The sequence below is a fragment of the Cherax quadricarinatus genome, chromosome 14, assembly GCF_038502225.1.
Source record: "Cherax quadricarinatus isolate ZL_2023a chromosome 14, ASM3850222v1, whole genome shotgun sequence".
Taxonomy (NCBI): Eukaryota; Metazoa; Arthropoda; class Malacostraca; order Decapoda; family Parastacidae; genus Cherax; species Cherax quadricarinatus.
This window is the reverse complement of record NC_091305.1, coordinates 30324763-30340927: the sequence shown is the minus strand read 5'-3', so window position 1 is coordinate 30340927 and position 16165 is coordinate 30324763. Positions and strand designations below refer to the sequence as shown.

The 16165-nt window shown below is 43.9% G+C and overlaps 1 protein-coding gene across 3 annotated transcripts in view; it reads right to left on the bottom strand.

The window, feature by feature from the left end:
* LOC128696308 (synaptic vesicle glycoprotein 2C-like) overlaps nt 1-16165 on the bottom strand; it is a 494702-nt gene that overhangs the window by 419445 nt on the left and 59092 nt on the right. The window lies entirely within an intron of this gene.

Below are 16165 nucleotides of genomic sequence, written 5' to 3'. Positions count from 1 at the left end.
TCTTCTCCATGACTTTGCATACTTGTCTGTCTCCTTTTTTTAAAAATTAGGACTACATTTGCTGTCTTCCATGCCTCAGGTAATCTCCCTGTTTTGATAGATGTGTGGAATATTGTTAGGGGTACACGTAGCTTCTCTGCACCCTCTCTCAGGACGCATGGAGAGACGTTATTCGGCCCCATCACCTTTGAGGTGTCTAGCTCGCTCAGAAGCCTCTTCACTTTTTCCTCAGTTGCATGTAATGTGTCCAACACTTGGTGTTGTACCCCATCTCTCCATCTTTCTGGAGTCCCTTCTGTCTCCTTTATGAACACTTCTTTGAATCTCATGTTGAGTTCCTTCCATATTTTGCAGTCATTTCTTTTGAACTCTCCTCCTTCCTTCCTTAGCCTGATTACCTGGTCCTTGACTGTTGTTTTCCTCCTGATGTGGCTGTACAAAAGCTTCAGGTCAGATTTGGCTTTCGCTGCTATGTCATTTTCATATTGTCGTTGGGCCTCCCTTCTTACCTGTGCATAGTCATTTCTGGCTCTACGACTGCACTCCTTATTCTCCTGGGTCCTTTGCCTTCTATACATTTTCCATTTCCTAGCACAATTGGCTTTGGCCTCCCTGCACCTTTGGGTTAACCACAGGCTCATCCTGGCTTTTTCATTATTCCTGTTACCCTTGAATACCTCTCCTCAGCTTCCTTGCATATTGTCACATATTCCATCATCTCATTTACTGACTTCCCTGCCAGTTCTCTGTCCCACTGAACCCCGTTCAGGAAGTTCTCCATTCCCATGTAGTCCCCCTTCTTGTAGTTTGGTTTTATTCGCCCATCTCTTCCTGCTCCCCCCTCCACTTGTAACTCTAGTGTATTCGAATCTTAAAACCACATGATCGCTGGTCCCAAGGGATCTTTCATATGTGATGTCCTCAATCTGCACTACTCAAGGTGAATACTAGGTCCAGTCTCGCTGGTTTATCCTCTCTTCTCTCTCTGGTAGTGTCCCTTATGTGTTGGTACATGAAGTTTTCCAGTACCACCTCCATCATCTTAGCCCTCCACGTTTCTTGGGCCCCCTTGTGGCTCCAAGTTCCCCCAATCGATTTCCTTGTGGCTGAAGTCACCACCTGCTCGCATGAGCCCTTCTTACCACTTCAGCCAGTGTGTCAACCATCACTCTATTACTCTCATCATACTCTTGCCTTGGCCTCTTGCTGTTCTGTGGTGGGTTATACATCATTGCAATTACTACCTTGGGACTTCCAAACTGTCTCCACTGTGTGTGTGTTTGTGCATGTATGTTTGTGTTTGCATTCACCTAATTGTACTTAATTAATTGTGGTTGTAGGGGTTGAGTCATATCTCTTGGCCCTGTCTCTTTACAGGTTGCTACTAGGTCACTCCCTGTTCCATGAGCTTAATCATACTTCCTCTTAAAGCTATGGTTGGATCCTGCCTCCACCTCCTTTTCTAGACTATCCCATATCCTGACAACTCTATGACTGAAGAAATACTTCCTAACATCCCTGTGACTCATCCGAGTTTTTAACTTCCTATTGCGATCCCTTGTTGGTGCGTCTCATCTCTGAAACATCTTGTCCCTGTCCACCTTGTCGATTCCTCTCAGTATTTTATATGTTATCATGTTCTTGTCCATCTTGTCCTCCAGTGTCGTCAGTCGATTTCCCTTATCCTCTCCTCGTAGGACATGCCCCTTAACTCTGGGACTAGTCTCGTTGCAAACCTTTGCACTTTCTCTAATTTCCTGACGTACTTGTCCAGGTGTGGGTTCCAAGCTGGTGTTGCATATTCGAATATGGGCCTGACTGAGATGTCGGAATGCTATTCTTAGGTTTGCTAGTCACCTGTATGCCGCAGCAGTTATTTGGTTGATGTGCACCTCAGGAGTTGTGTTCGGTATTATACTTATCCCAGGATCCTTTTCCTTGAGTGAGATTTGTAGTCTTTGGCCCCCTAGACAGTATTAAGTATGAGTACAAACCTCTCCTCTGCTGCCTTGCATATTGTTCTCACACATTCCATCATCTCATTTACTGATTTCCCTGCCAGTTCCCTGTCCACTGAACCTCATGCAGGAAGTTTCTCAAGCCTGTGTAGACCCCCCCTCCCATAGTTTGGCTTCCTCTGTTCTGCCCTTCCTGCTTCCCTCACAAATAGTAACTTTATGTATTCGAAGCACGGAACATGATAACTAGCTCTGAGAGGCCTTTCATATGTGATGTCCTCAATATCTGCATTACTTAAGGTGAATACTAGGTCCACATCTTGCTGGTTTGTTTTCTCTCCCTCTGGTAGTGTCCCTAACATGCTGATGCATGAGGTTTCCCAGTACCACCTCCAACATCTTTGCCCTTCATGTTTCTGGGCCTATATATGGTTCCAGGTTTTTTCAGTCAATTTCTTTGTGGTTGAAGTCACCCACAACCAGCAGCTTTGTTCTGCCCATATGGGCCCTTCTGGCCACTTAAGCCAGTGTGTAAACCATTTCTCTGTTACTCTCATCATATTCTTGTCTTGGCTTCCTGCTATTCTGTGGTGGGCTATACATCACTGCAATTACCACCTTGAGACCACCAGACTGAAGTGTTCCTATTATGTAGTCTCTTGCTTCTTCTCTATCTCGTCTCTCCAGCTCCTCAAATCCCATTGGCTTTTGATGAGCAGTCCCACTCCTCTACTCCCTCTGTTCCCTTTGTCTTTCCTCAGGATCTGATATCCAGTTGGAAAGATAGCATCTGTTATCATTCCTGTTAGCTCAGTTTCCGTGAGAGCTATTACATCTGGTGATGCCTTTTTGACTCTTTCATACCACTCCTCCCATTTATTCATTATTCCATCAGCGTTGGTGTACCATACCTCCAGTTTCCTCTCCAACACTGTGTTCTGGGAAGTCTGTGGGGTGTTGGGGGAGTAGGGAACCTGGCAGGGTGCTGTGGGATTCTACTGCATAGTGTGGGGGCTGTGAGTGTGGACTGTGGCTTGTTTGGGGTAATGTGTTTGACTGTGGGGGTCTGAGGGTGGTTCTGTGTGTATTTGTGTTTCTCTGTCCGGCTCTGGTTGTCCTCTGGTGACTCTATCCTTGTCTCTCTTGCCCCTTTCGTTTCTGTGTCCTCTCCCTCAGCTGTTGCTGTTCTGATCTCGTTCTATCACGGTCTAGGAGCACCCTCTTGTATGCTGATTCCTTCAGCTGTGGTTTCTCTTGCAGGATCCTGTTCCACACTATTTCTGTCTTGAAAATCAGTTTGACTGGCCAATTTCTCCCCTTGGAGTATCCCCCTATTCTCTGAAAATTTACTATCTCAGTCATGTCCTCCTCACTTATTTCTTTTGTTTTCAAACTCCTGTTTTTCTTTCTGCCATCTTTCGTTGTGTGTCCTCCCTTTGCTCTCCTGAAGCCCATGAATAAAGACTGACATCTCCCTCTCTTCCTCCCATTTCCCTCTGTCTCTCTGAGTCCCATTTGTACAGAGACATTATCTCCTTTATTTCCTGTAACTCTTGATGGCTTGGTCCTGCCTCTGCATGGGACCTGTCATCTTTTCTACCTGCACCCCCCTCACTGTTATCACTGCATCTAACAGCTCACCCCCTTCTTTTCTCAGCTTTGGTGAACTGACAGGGCCTTAGTGTAAGTCTTGTCCCCTTCCTTTCCATTGGGCTCCTAGTTTAATAGGGGTTTACCTGCTTCAGATGCCATGTCTCCTCTGGGCACTGGCCCTATAACTTGATTCAGCATAAAAAACCATACCCCGGCCGGGATTGAACCCGCGGTCAGAGAGTCTCAAAATTCCAGCCCGTCGCATTAGCCACTAGACCAGCTAGCCACAATAAGATTCGTCCAACTAGGTGTATTTCTACACCATAGGAAGGTTAGCACAGGCACCACTGTGACCACAAATGCAAGTTTTTACAGACGAATCTCCAGCTAGCGTGGCCGTGACGAAATCTAGCTCAAGTCCCTTCACTGCCGTCACGGCCACGCTAGCTGGAGATTCGTCTGTAAAAACTTGCATTTGTGGCCACAGTGGTGCCTGTGCTAACCTTCCTATGGTGTAGAAATATACCTAGTTGGACGAATCTTATTGTGGCTAGCTGGTCTAGTGGCTAACGCGACAGGCTGGAGTTTTGAGACTCTCTGACTGCGGGTTCAATCCCGGCCGGGGTATGGTTTGTTTGCAATCGTGTCATTACGATTTCGTGAGTCTTGATTCAGCATACTTACCTCATCTTCTAGGACCAGTATCTTGGCTTCTGTGGCTTCAACTCAAGACTCCCATTTCTTCTCTGCCTCCATCCTCTCTGTTTTCACAGAAAGCTTGCCTAGTTTGCTTTCCCATTCTTGTTCCATCCTTTACACTGCTCTTCCATCCATCCTTCCTTTTCAGGCCCATCTTTCTCTGATCCCCTGAGTTTTTGACTTCCCCTCTGGGCCCCCAGTGTGTATGTGTACTAACCTAGTTGTACTCACCTAGTTGTGGTTGCAGAGGTCAAGTCACAGCTACTGATCCTGCCTTTTCACTGGTCGCTACTAGGTCACTCTTCCTGCTCCATGAGCTTTATCATACCTCTTCTTAAAGCTATGTATGGATCTTGCCTCCACTACGTGACTTCCCAGACCATTACACTTTCTGAAAACTAAGTGACTGAAGAAATACTTCCTAACTTCCCTGTGATTCACCTGAGTCTTCAACTTCCAATTGTGACCCCTTGTTGCTGTGTCCCATCTCTGCAACATCCTGTCTCTATCCACCTTGTCAATTACTCATAGTATTTTATATGTCATTATCATATCCCCCCATCTCTTTTGTCCTCCAATGTCGTCAGATCGAATTCCCTTAACCTCTCCTCACAGGACATGCCCTTAGCTTTGGGACTAGTCTTGTTGCAAACCTTTGCACTTTCTCTAATTTCCATATGTGCTTGGCTAGGTGTGGGTTCGAAATTGGTGCTGCATACTTCAATATAGGCCTGACATACACAGTGTACAGGGTCCTGAGCGATTCCTTATTGAGATGTCAGAATGCTATTCTTAGGTTTGCTAGATGTCCATGTAATGCAGCAGTTATTTGGTTAATGTGCACCCCAGGAGATGTGCCTGGTGTTATACTCACTCAAGATCCTTTTTCTTGAGCGAAGTTTGTAGTCTCTGGCTCCCTAGACTGTACTCCATCTGCAGTCTTCTTTGCCCTTCCCCAATCTTCATGACTTTGCACTTGGTGGGGTTTAACTCCAGGAGCCAGTTTCTGGACCAGGTTTGAGCCTGTCCAGATCCCTTTGTAGCCCTTCCTGGTCCTCATCCAATAGATTTTTTCTCAACTTTACATCAACTTCAAACAGGGACACTTCTGAGTCTATTCCTATCGTCATATGGAGAAACCAGGGGAGTGTACACCAGGGGACATACCAGGTAGTACACCACCAGTGGTACTAATGAAACACAAAGCGAGACAAAACATCCCACTTGGTAATTCCTGCTTCATATTTGCAAATATACAGGGTTTGAAATCAAATAAAAATGACAAAGTTAGTTATGTCAGTGGGCTCCTGACAGAAGCGAATGCCAAGTTCGGAGCATTTACAGAAACACACACAAGGGATGTTTTGGATGGAGAGATAAAGATAGAAAACTACAACATGTATAGATGTGATAGAATCAATAGGTCACAGGGAGGAGTAGGAATCTATGTAAAGGATACTTTCTGTTACACAGAAGTGCTGAACTCTACGAATGATATAGTAGAAATTCTAGGCATTAAAGTTGAAAATAGGAATTTGGTAATTATCCTAGTATACAAACCATCATCGGCAACCGCTGAGGAATTCACAGATCAGTTAAGTAAGATAGATAGCTATCTGGATAGGCTAGAAAGTCCTACACCAAATATTTTACTCCTTGGAGATTTTAATCTCCCTCATGTAAAATGGAAGATGGCACAACGTAATGTTATACCAGAAATATCCCCAGGAAGCACCCTGGCTCAACAGGTACATACCAGGGAAATAATGAGGTTTTGTGAAAAGTACTCTTTAAACCAACAGGTAATTGATCCCACAAGAAATGAAAATACCCTGGATTTGATATTTACAAACAACGAGGAACTGATCAAAGACATAACAGTTTCCAAAACTATTTACTCTGATCATAACATCATAGAGGTTCAAACTAGTATTAACTCAGGGGTAGGAAACTGCATCGCTAAAGTTAGAGACGGGATGTTCAGTAAGCTTAATTTTAACAGCCATAGAATTAACTGGGAAAAAATAAACCAAGAGCTATCAAACATACCCTGGGAATCAGACATGAGCATCCTAAATCCCCACCAGTGCCTAGAGAAGCTGAATACAGAAGCATACAAAGCATGTATGAAACATGTACCATTGAGAAAACCCAGAGGAAGATCAGATATAGAGAGAGATCGCAGGAGATGGTACAGAAGAGAAAACGGGTTACTGAACTGCTTAAAAACACAAATATGCTACAACATTGGAAAGATAGACTTAGCAGAGAGATCACTGAATTAGAGCAAAAACTTAGGATGTCATACCTCACAGAAGAAGAACAAAGGGAACAAAAGGCCATACAGGATAATGCAAGAAACCCAAAATATTTCTATTCCTAAGCAAAATCCAAGCTAAGAACTACCTGTAGAATTGGACCACTACTGAGAGGAGACTCATATACTGACGATGAACAGGAAATGAGTGAAATCCTAAAAGAACAGTGTAAGTCGATGTTCAGCAACCCACTAAATGACAGCAAGGTAGAAAATGCAGAAATATTTTTCACTCCAGAAGAAGGCCGCACAGACCAACTAACTGACATTAGTACAAATCCCATACATTTCGAAAAAGAAATGGAAAACATGCCCACTCACTCAGCACCTGGACCAGATTCATGGAATGCTCTATTTATTAAGAAGTGCAAAGTACCACTAGCACAAGCCCTCAGTATTCTTTGGAGAAAGAGCTTAGATCTAGGTGAAATACCAGAGGCCTTAAAGAGTGCAGACATAGCTCCTTTGCACAAGGGAGGCAGTAGAGCACTAGCTAAAAATTACAGACCAGTAGCCCTAACCTCTCACATCATAAAAATCTTCGAAAGAGTGATGAGACGGCAGGTTACAAATTTCATGGACCAGCACAACCAACATAACCCGAACCAGCATGGTTTTAGAGCAGGACGATCATGTCTGTCACAGCTGCTGAACCATTATGACAAAATTACGGAGGCATTGGAAGACGACAAACACGCAGATGTGATTTACACAGATTTTGCAAAGGCATTTGACAAATGCGATCATGGAGTGATAGCACACAAAATGAAGGCCATGGGCATTACGGGGAAGGTAGGGAGATGGATTTTCGGTTTCCTAACACACAGAACACAAAAAGTAGTAGTGAACAGGGCAAGATCCAGCATCAGCGAGGTCCAAAGCTCAGTGCCCCAAGGCACTGTCCTGGCATCTCTGCTGTTCCTCATCCTCATACCAGACATAGACAAAAACACCCGGCACACTTTTGTATCATCATTTGCAGATGACATTAAAATAAGCATGAAAGTCAGTATGGAAAAGGACACTTAAAAAGTACAGGAAGACATAAACAGGGTTTTCCAGTGGGCAGTGGAAAACAACATGACGTTCAATGGTGATAAGTTCCAGCTGCTTAGGTATGGAAAGAATGAAGAACTCAAAAGGAGCACTATATACAAAACTCAAGAGGGCCACCAAATAGAACGTAAGGAACACATAAAAGACCTAGGAATAATTATATCAGCGGACCTTTCTTTTAAAGACCATAACAAGACAAAGATCATGACAGCCAGGAAGATGACGGGGTGGGTATTGAGAACTTTCAAAACAAGGGAAACAATGCCGATGGTGACACTTTTCAAATCGCTAGTGCTCCCTCACTTAGAATATTGCTCAGTGCTGACGGCACCATTCAGGGCAGGAGAAATATCGGAGCTGGAACAAATACAGAGATCATTTATGGCTCACATTGAGCCAGTAAAGCACCTAAACTACTGGGAACGCCTGCAAGTCTTGAACCTGTACTCATTGGAGCGGAGGAGAGAGAGGTACATGATAATATATACCTGGAAGGTACCAGAGGGCTTGGTCCCAAATCTGCACACTGCCATAACATACTGGAGTGAGAGATATGGGAGGAAGTGTAAAATAAACCCAGTGAGGAGCAGGGGTGCGGTGGGGACAATAAGGGAACACTGTATCAACATCCGGGGTCCCAGACTTTTCAACATCTTACCAGAAGATATCAGAAACACTGCTGGAGCAAGTGCTGAAGCCTTCAAGAGGAAACTAGACAAGTATCTTTACCAGGTGCCAGATCAACCAGGCTGTGATGGATATGTGGGGCAGCGGGCCTCCAGCAGCAACCGCCTGGTTGACCAGGTGAGCACCAGACGAGCCTGGCCCATGGCCGGGCTCAGAGAGTAGATATACTCTCGAAATTCTTCAAAGGTATATCAAAGGCAAAGGTATATCGTCCACATATACCAGAAACGGCACTGGTCCTAGGACTGACCCCGGTGGAACCCCATTCATCACTGGAGCCCACTCTAACACTTCATCTCATACCATGACTCTCTGTCTTCCCAACAAGTATTCCTTGATCCATTGCAGTGCCTTCCCTGTTATACCTGCCTGGTTCTCCAGCTTATGCACTAATCTCCTGTGTGAAACTGTGTCCTAAGCCTTCTTACAGTCCAAGAAAACGTAGTCTACCCACCACTCTCTCTCTCTCTCTTGTCTTACTGCTGTCATCCTGTCATAGAACTCCAGTAGGTTTGTGACACAGGATTTCCCATCCCTGAAACCATGCTGGTTATCGCTGATAAGCTCATTCCTAAGTTCTCCACCTCTCTTCTCCTGATAATCTTCTCTGTAGTTTAATTCTTTGAAGGTCGAGAGGCTCTCTCCCAAACTCGTTCTCAGGGTCAAAAAATATTCGAGTGTTATAGGCCCAAAAACAATTTTTTTTGTGATCAATAGGTACCAAGATATGGAGGTGTGAAGTTGACAGAAATTGAACCGCTTACAGCAACATCGCCGACTGCCGGTCACGCGGTAGTTTTTTTTTTTTTTTTTTTTTTTTCAAGTAACTTTTATGGCCTGTGAGACCAATATAAGGCATATTGCATATATATTCACTTGTATGCAACACAATAAATGCCTTGGCTTTATTTGTTTTCACTGTTCCACAAACATGTCTGTCTGTCTGTATCTGTCTAGCTCTCAGTCTAGCTCTCTGTCTAGCTCTATGTCTGTCTAGCTCTGTCTAGTTCTCTAGCTCTCTGTCTGTCTAGCTCTGTCTAGTTCTCTAGCTCTCTGTCTGTCTAGCTCTCTGTCTAGCTCTCTGTCAATCTGTCTAGCTCTGTGTTTATCTCTGTCTCTGCTTATCTGTCTCTGTCTCTCTGCTCATCTTTCTTTCTGTCTCTCTGCTTGTCTCTCTTTCTCAGAAACAGCCACTCGTGAACCAACAGGTATTACACACGAAGCAGTTATTACGTCTGAGTCCTGAGTCCTATACATATTACTTGCCAGTCATGCTTACTATGCATTATATCTACAAGCACAGTACAGCACTCTGTCTGGATTTTTTGGGTTATCCTAGGTAATTTACACTATGTACTCGCCTAATTGTGGTTGCAGGGGTCGAGACTCAGCTCCTGGCCCTGCCTCTTCACTGACCGCTACTGGGTCCTCCCTCTCCCTGCTCCATGAGTTTTATCATACCTCGTCTTAAAACTATGTATGGTTCCTGCCTCCACTACATCGCTTGCCAGACTATTCCACTTTCTAACAACTCTGTGGCTGAAGAAATACTTTCTAACATCCCTTTGACTCATCTGAGTCTTCATCTTCAAATTGTGACCCCTTGTTTCTGTGTCCCATCTCTGGAACATCCTGTAAATGTCCACCTTGTATAATTATATTTATGTGTACATGTGAGACAGATAGACAGAGCCAGAAATAGAGAGCCAAAGATAGACAGAGACAGAGACAGGGATAGAGACAAAGACAGATATAGATACAGACAGACAGAGATAAAGCCAGAGAGCCAGACAGGCAGCCAGAGAGACAAACCCGCCAGCCAGCCAGCCAGACAGCCAGCCAGCCAGACAGCCAGCCAGCCACACAGCCAGCCACACAGCCAGCCACACAGCCAGCATTATTTACACAAACCCACACACCCTTCCCCACCACCCACACTGCCTTGCCCACCACCCACACTGCCTTGCTCACCACCCACACTGCCTTGCCTACCTCCCACCTGCAAATAAGTCACTTTGTCTGACTTTTTTTGGAGACCTATTATGACCTACATGTACGTGACCGACCCTGAAAGGGTTAATACTTCATGTTTGTTGCCTTTTTTGTGTGTATGTGGGTGTAAGTTGGAGTTTCTTTTAGACCTTTTATTTAATCAGAATAAAATGTTTTAAATGGTCGTCATAAACACTTGAAGTATTGGTAAGTGGTGGTTCCTCGCTTAGCGACGAATTCGTTTACCAACGTGGTATTAGGAACGAAACTCCGTCGTTAAGTGTCGAGCATCTGTATAAGACACTTAATCCTTTGACCCCAAATCCTGAAGTCTCTCTGTGTCACAAAATATTCAAAAAAAAAAAAAAAAATTTTATGAAATGATAGAGAATGTTTTCCCAATGGTAATGACACCAAAAGTACAATTTGAGGTAAAACTTATGAAATTATGCTCTTGCAAAGATAGATATCTCGGCGATATATACGCATCGGCGATTTCACCACTTAGAGCCCTATTTTTGGCCAATTCCATTGTTCCAGTCGACCAAACTCATAGCTATTTCTTTAGAACTCCATTTGTTCTATCGATTGAGTACAAGAAACCGCCCATTTACCAATTTGAACTACCCAATAAAGTGGTTAGAAATTGGCAATTTAGACAATTTCATGCAAATTTAGAAAGATGCCAATTTCAAAATAGGGTCCAGAATAAACAATGCAGACATTCCTGGTACTATAATAACATTTTTCTTTGTTCATCAGTCACATCTCCAGGCCCCTCTTTCTATTTTGATTTTTTTTCACACAAAAAATAGATTTACTGTTATGCTGACTACTGCATTATTGTAATAATGTCAACCCATTCATGACTGCATATCAGAATGGTTAGTTGGACACTTACTGGATGGTGACATCATTTGTTTACTCTTGAACATCGGCAAAAATCGAACATTTCCACTATTTTGAGCTCAATTTCAAGGTACTTTTCATCGTGAAACCAATCAAAATCATCTCTAATTCTGTAATATGTCTTCCATTCTATCACTTGAGACCAAGAAAACGAGAATACAACCATAAATACTATACGAAAATACACATCAAAGTTGGAGTTTTAAACCAAAAAAACGGTTGAGGTTTTCTTCCTCATTATGCGCTGCATGCTGCAAGATTTTTTTTATACTGTGCACACTGACCACACAGACCCATTCTCTCACATGTGGGCCTACCAGCTTTCTCCTGCTTGATTTGAAGCCACTAGAATTTTTGGTGCTCATAAGATGTATATATACGACACCGACAGTCAAAGGGTTAAAGCAACCCAGAGTGATTCTTATTATTATTATTATTATTATTATTATTATTATTATTATTATTATTATTATTATTATTGCCATCAACATACCTTGTTCACTGAGTTTAATTAATTCTAACTTGGCATGTTAAGAGGCTTACAACTCCTATTTTTATCACAATTACCCTTAGACACCATAAATGAGAGAAAACAAGTAAACAAGGGAATAAGTAAACAAGGGAATAAGTAAACAAGAGAATGAGTAAACAAGAGAGTGAATGAGTAAACAAGAAAGAACTAGTAAATGAGTGAATGAGTAAACAAGAGACACAAAATATAAACAAAGAGTGAATGGATGTTCAGTCAGATGAACGTATATTAATACACCTACCATCGGACTTACAACCTGTTCGACATACGACCACTCGACTTACGACCGTGTTTTTTATGCCAAATTTCTGGGAAATAAACAACTGTTTGTGTTGTACACAGTGTTTATCCTAAACCTTACAGTATAAAATACAGTACTAACAGCATAAAAAGTAAAAAATGAAATACCAAAATAAAACAATAAAATAAAGTCATTACAAAAATGTGATGTTGATATTCAATAGTAAAGTTCGACTTACGTCCATTTTGACTTACGACCGGTTGGTTGGAACCAAGCTCGGTCCTAAGTTGGATGGTAGGTGTACCTGTCTACTTGCTGACTGATACATATTCATTTTGCATTATGAATGAGTTTGTGAAACATTTTCCCCACAACACGTTTTTGAGAGTGAGTGATGCTATTTATAATTAAAAGCACAAGAAAGAAATGTTTTTCTACAGTTACCCCTCAGTAATACTATACAGTAGGGCCCCGATCTACAGTGTTTCACTTTATGGCATTCCACTAATACAGACATTTCAAATTATGACCCAAACTTTCTATAAGGCTCTCCCCCCCACATTACTTTCTAATACGGTTACCATACCCCACCTGGTTTGTTTACATTGTCTATGAGCTCCGTGAGCTCTGCATCTCTCCATTATGTCTGGAAATTTAAAGTGTTTTAAAGTTATTTCATGAATACCCTGATAATTATAGTTATGTGACCTGTACCTAAGTAAACTTACATTATACAATGATAAATTAGACATATGTACAACTCTAGGTATCTTTATTGAGGAAACATGTCACCACACAGTGGCTTCATCAGTCCATATAAAGGAAATACGTGAAAAACAGGAGGAGAATGAAGTAATCAGTCTCTCAACCTTGAGTCGATGTGGTCAGTCCATCAATCTTGAATAGAATACAGCATACGTGCAGAGAAGTAGCTTATATACCGTAGGCAGGAGAGGTGCAGCAGTCGTAGGTGGTGTCACATTTGTCCACTGTGGAAGTAGGTTGTGCCCAAGGGTTAGGCAAGCGAAGAATTCCGAGGTATTAAGATCCCAAGGAGTTGCAATGTCTGACAGGATTGTAGATGAACGGTTCAGAGAACCGACACATTGATAAATTACACACACGTGCAACTATCGGTATCTTTATTGAGGAAACGTTTTGCCACACAGTGGCTTCATCAGTCAATACAAAGGAAACACGTGAAGAACAGGAGGAGAATGAGGTAATCAGTCCCTCAACCTTGAGTCGATGTGGTCAGTCCATCAATCTTGAATAGAATACAGCTTGTGTGTGGAGAAGTAGCTTATATACCGTAGGCAGGAGAGGTGCAGCAGTTGTAGGTGGTGTCACATTTGTCCAATGTGGAAGTAGGTCATGCCCAAGGGTTAGGCAAGCGAAGAATTCCCAAGTATTAAGATCCCAAGGAGTTGCAGTGTCTGACAGGATTGTAGATGAATGGTTCAGAGAACCGACACGTTGATAAATTAGACACATGTGCAACTCTAGGTATCTTTATTGAGGAAATGTTTCACTACACAGTGGCTTCATCAGTCCATACAAAGGAAATATGTGAAAAACAGGAGGAGAATAAAGTAATCAGTCTCTCAACCTTGAGTCGATGTGGTCAGTCCATCAATCTTGAATAAAATACAGCATACATGCGGAGAAGTAGCTTATATACCGTAGGCAGGAGAGGTGCAGCAGTCGTAGGTGGTGTCACATTTGTCCACTGTGGAAGTAGGTTGTGTCCAAGGGTTAGGCAAGCGAAGAATTCCCAGGTATTAAGATCCCAAGGAGTTGCAATGTCTGACAGGATTGTAGATGAACGGTTCAGAGAACCGACACATTGATAAATTACACACATGTGCAACTCTAGGTACAGTGGACCCCCGCATAACAATATTAATCCGTTCATGAGAGCTCATTGTTATGCGAAATTATCGTTATGCAAATGAATTTTCCCCATAAGAAATAATGGAAATCAAATTAATCCGTGCAAGACACCCAAAAGTATGAAAAAAAAAATTTTACCACATGAAATATACATTTTCCTACACACTAAGAGAAGGATACATGCACAATAGTAGAGTAGTACATGCACAGTATATATTGTGCATGTACTACTCTACTAAATGAAGAATGACACTTACCTTTATTGAAGATGCAGCAATGACTGATGAGACACTGTGTCCTGGGAGTGCCTTTTCCTCCTGATTACTGTAGGTCCTGTTTGGCATTTTCTTCCAGAACAGGCCTTATCACACTGTGTATGTCACTACGATTCTTAAATCTCTCAAACCAACCTTTGTTGGCTTTAAATTCACCAATATGAGCACTAGTTCCAGGCATTTTTCCCTGTTCATCTGGGTGTTAGTCGACTGGTGTGGGTTGCATCCTGGGAGACAAGATTAAGGACCCCAATGGAAATAAGTTAGAGTCCTCGATGATGTACTGACTTTCTTGGGTTATCCTGGGTGGCTAACCCTCCGGGGTTAATTGTTTCTCGGTAATTGTTTCACGTTAAGCCACACCAACAACACTCTCTCCACATCTTCGAGTAATACAGCTGATGGTGGTGCAGCAACAACAACAGCTGTGGTGCAGCTGACCATGGTGCAGCAGCAGCTGGGTGCAGCAACAGCTGACCATGGTGCAGCTGCAGCTGTGGTGCAGCAGCAGCTGTGGTGCAGCAGCAGCTGTGGTGCAGCAGCAGCTGACTGGTCCAATTTATCAGCTGACCGTGGTGCAGCAGCAGCTGACTGTGGTACGATAGTATTTATCACCCTTTTTACCATAGGGTTGGCACTAGAAGCTTTCTTTGGGCCCATGGTGGCTTATTTAGCAGTTACAAGCACTATAAATAATAGAATAATACAAAATGTATCGAATGTATGCATGCAACCGGCCACCCTGGCTTGTAAACAATGACGGCAAGGCAGGCGCTCAGGCTGGATGGACAGGTTCGGGACAGGTTCGGGACGAGTCATGTTCAGAAACAGCTGATGGTGCAACAGCAGCTGACCGTGGTGCAGCAGCAGCTGACTGATCCAGCAACACCTGACTGGTCCAGCAACAGCTGACTGATCCAGCAACAGCTGACTGATCCAGCAACAGCTGACTGATCCAGCAACAGCTGACTGATCCAGCAACAGCTGACTGGTCCAGCAACAGCTGACTGATCCAGCAACAGGTGACTGATCCAGCAACAGCTGACTGATCTAGCAACAGCTGACTGATCCAGCAACAGCGATTCTTAAATCTCTCAAACCAACCTTTGCTGGCTTTAAATTCACCAATATGAGCACTAGTTCCAGGCATTTTTCCCTGTTCACCTGGGTGTTAGTCGACTGGTGTGGGTTGCATCCTGGGAGACAAGATTAAGGACCCCAATGGAAATAAGTTAGACAGTCTTCAATGACACACTTTTTTGGGTTATCCTGGGTGGCTAACCCTCTGGGGTTAATTGTTTCTTGGTATTCTCAATAAGCCACACCAACAACGGTGCTACAGCAGCAGCAGCAGCAGCAGCTGACAGTGCTACAGCAGCAGCAGCAGCAGCTGACAGTGCTACAGCAGCAGCAGATGATGCTACAGCAGCAGCAGATGGTACTACAGCAGCAGCAGCAGCAGACGGTACTACAGCAGCAGCAGCAGCAGCAGCTGACGGTGGTACAGCAGCAGCTGACAGTGCTACAGCAGCACCAGCAGCTGACAGTGCTACAGCAGCAGCAGACAATGCTACAGCAGCAGCAGATGGTACTACAACAGCAGCAGCAGCAGCTGATGGTGGTACAGCAGCAGCAGCAGCTGACGGTGCTACACCAGCAGCAGCAGCTGACAGTGCTACAGCAGCAGCAGCAGCTGACAGTGCTACACCAGCAGCAGCAGCAGCTGACAGTGCTACAGCAGCAGCAGACGATGCTACAGCAGCAGCAGACGACGCTACAGCAGCAGCAGACGGTACTACAGCAGCAGCAGACGGTACTACAACAGCAGCAGCAGCAGCAGCTGACGGTGGTACAGCAGCAGCAGCAGCTGACGGTGGTACAGCAGCAGCAGCAGCTGACGGTGCTACAGCAGCAGCAGCAGCTGACGGTGCTACAGCAGCAGCTGACGGTGCTACAGCAGCAGCAGCAGCTGACGGTGCTACAGCAGCAGCAGCAGCTGATGGTGCTACAGCA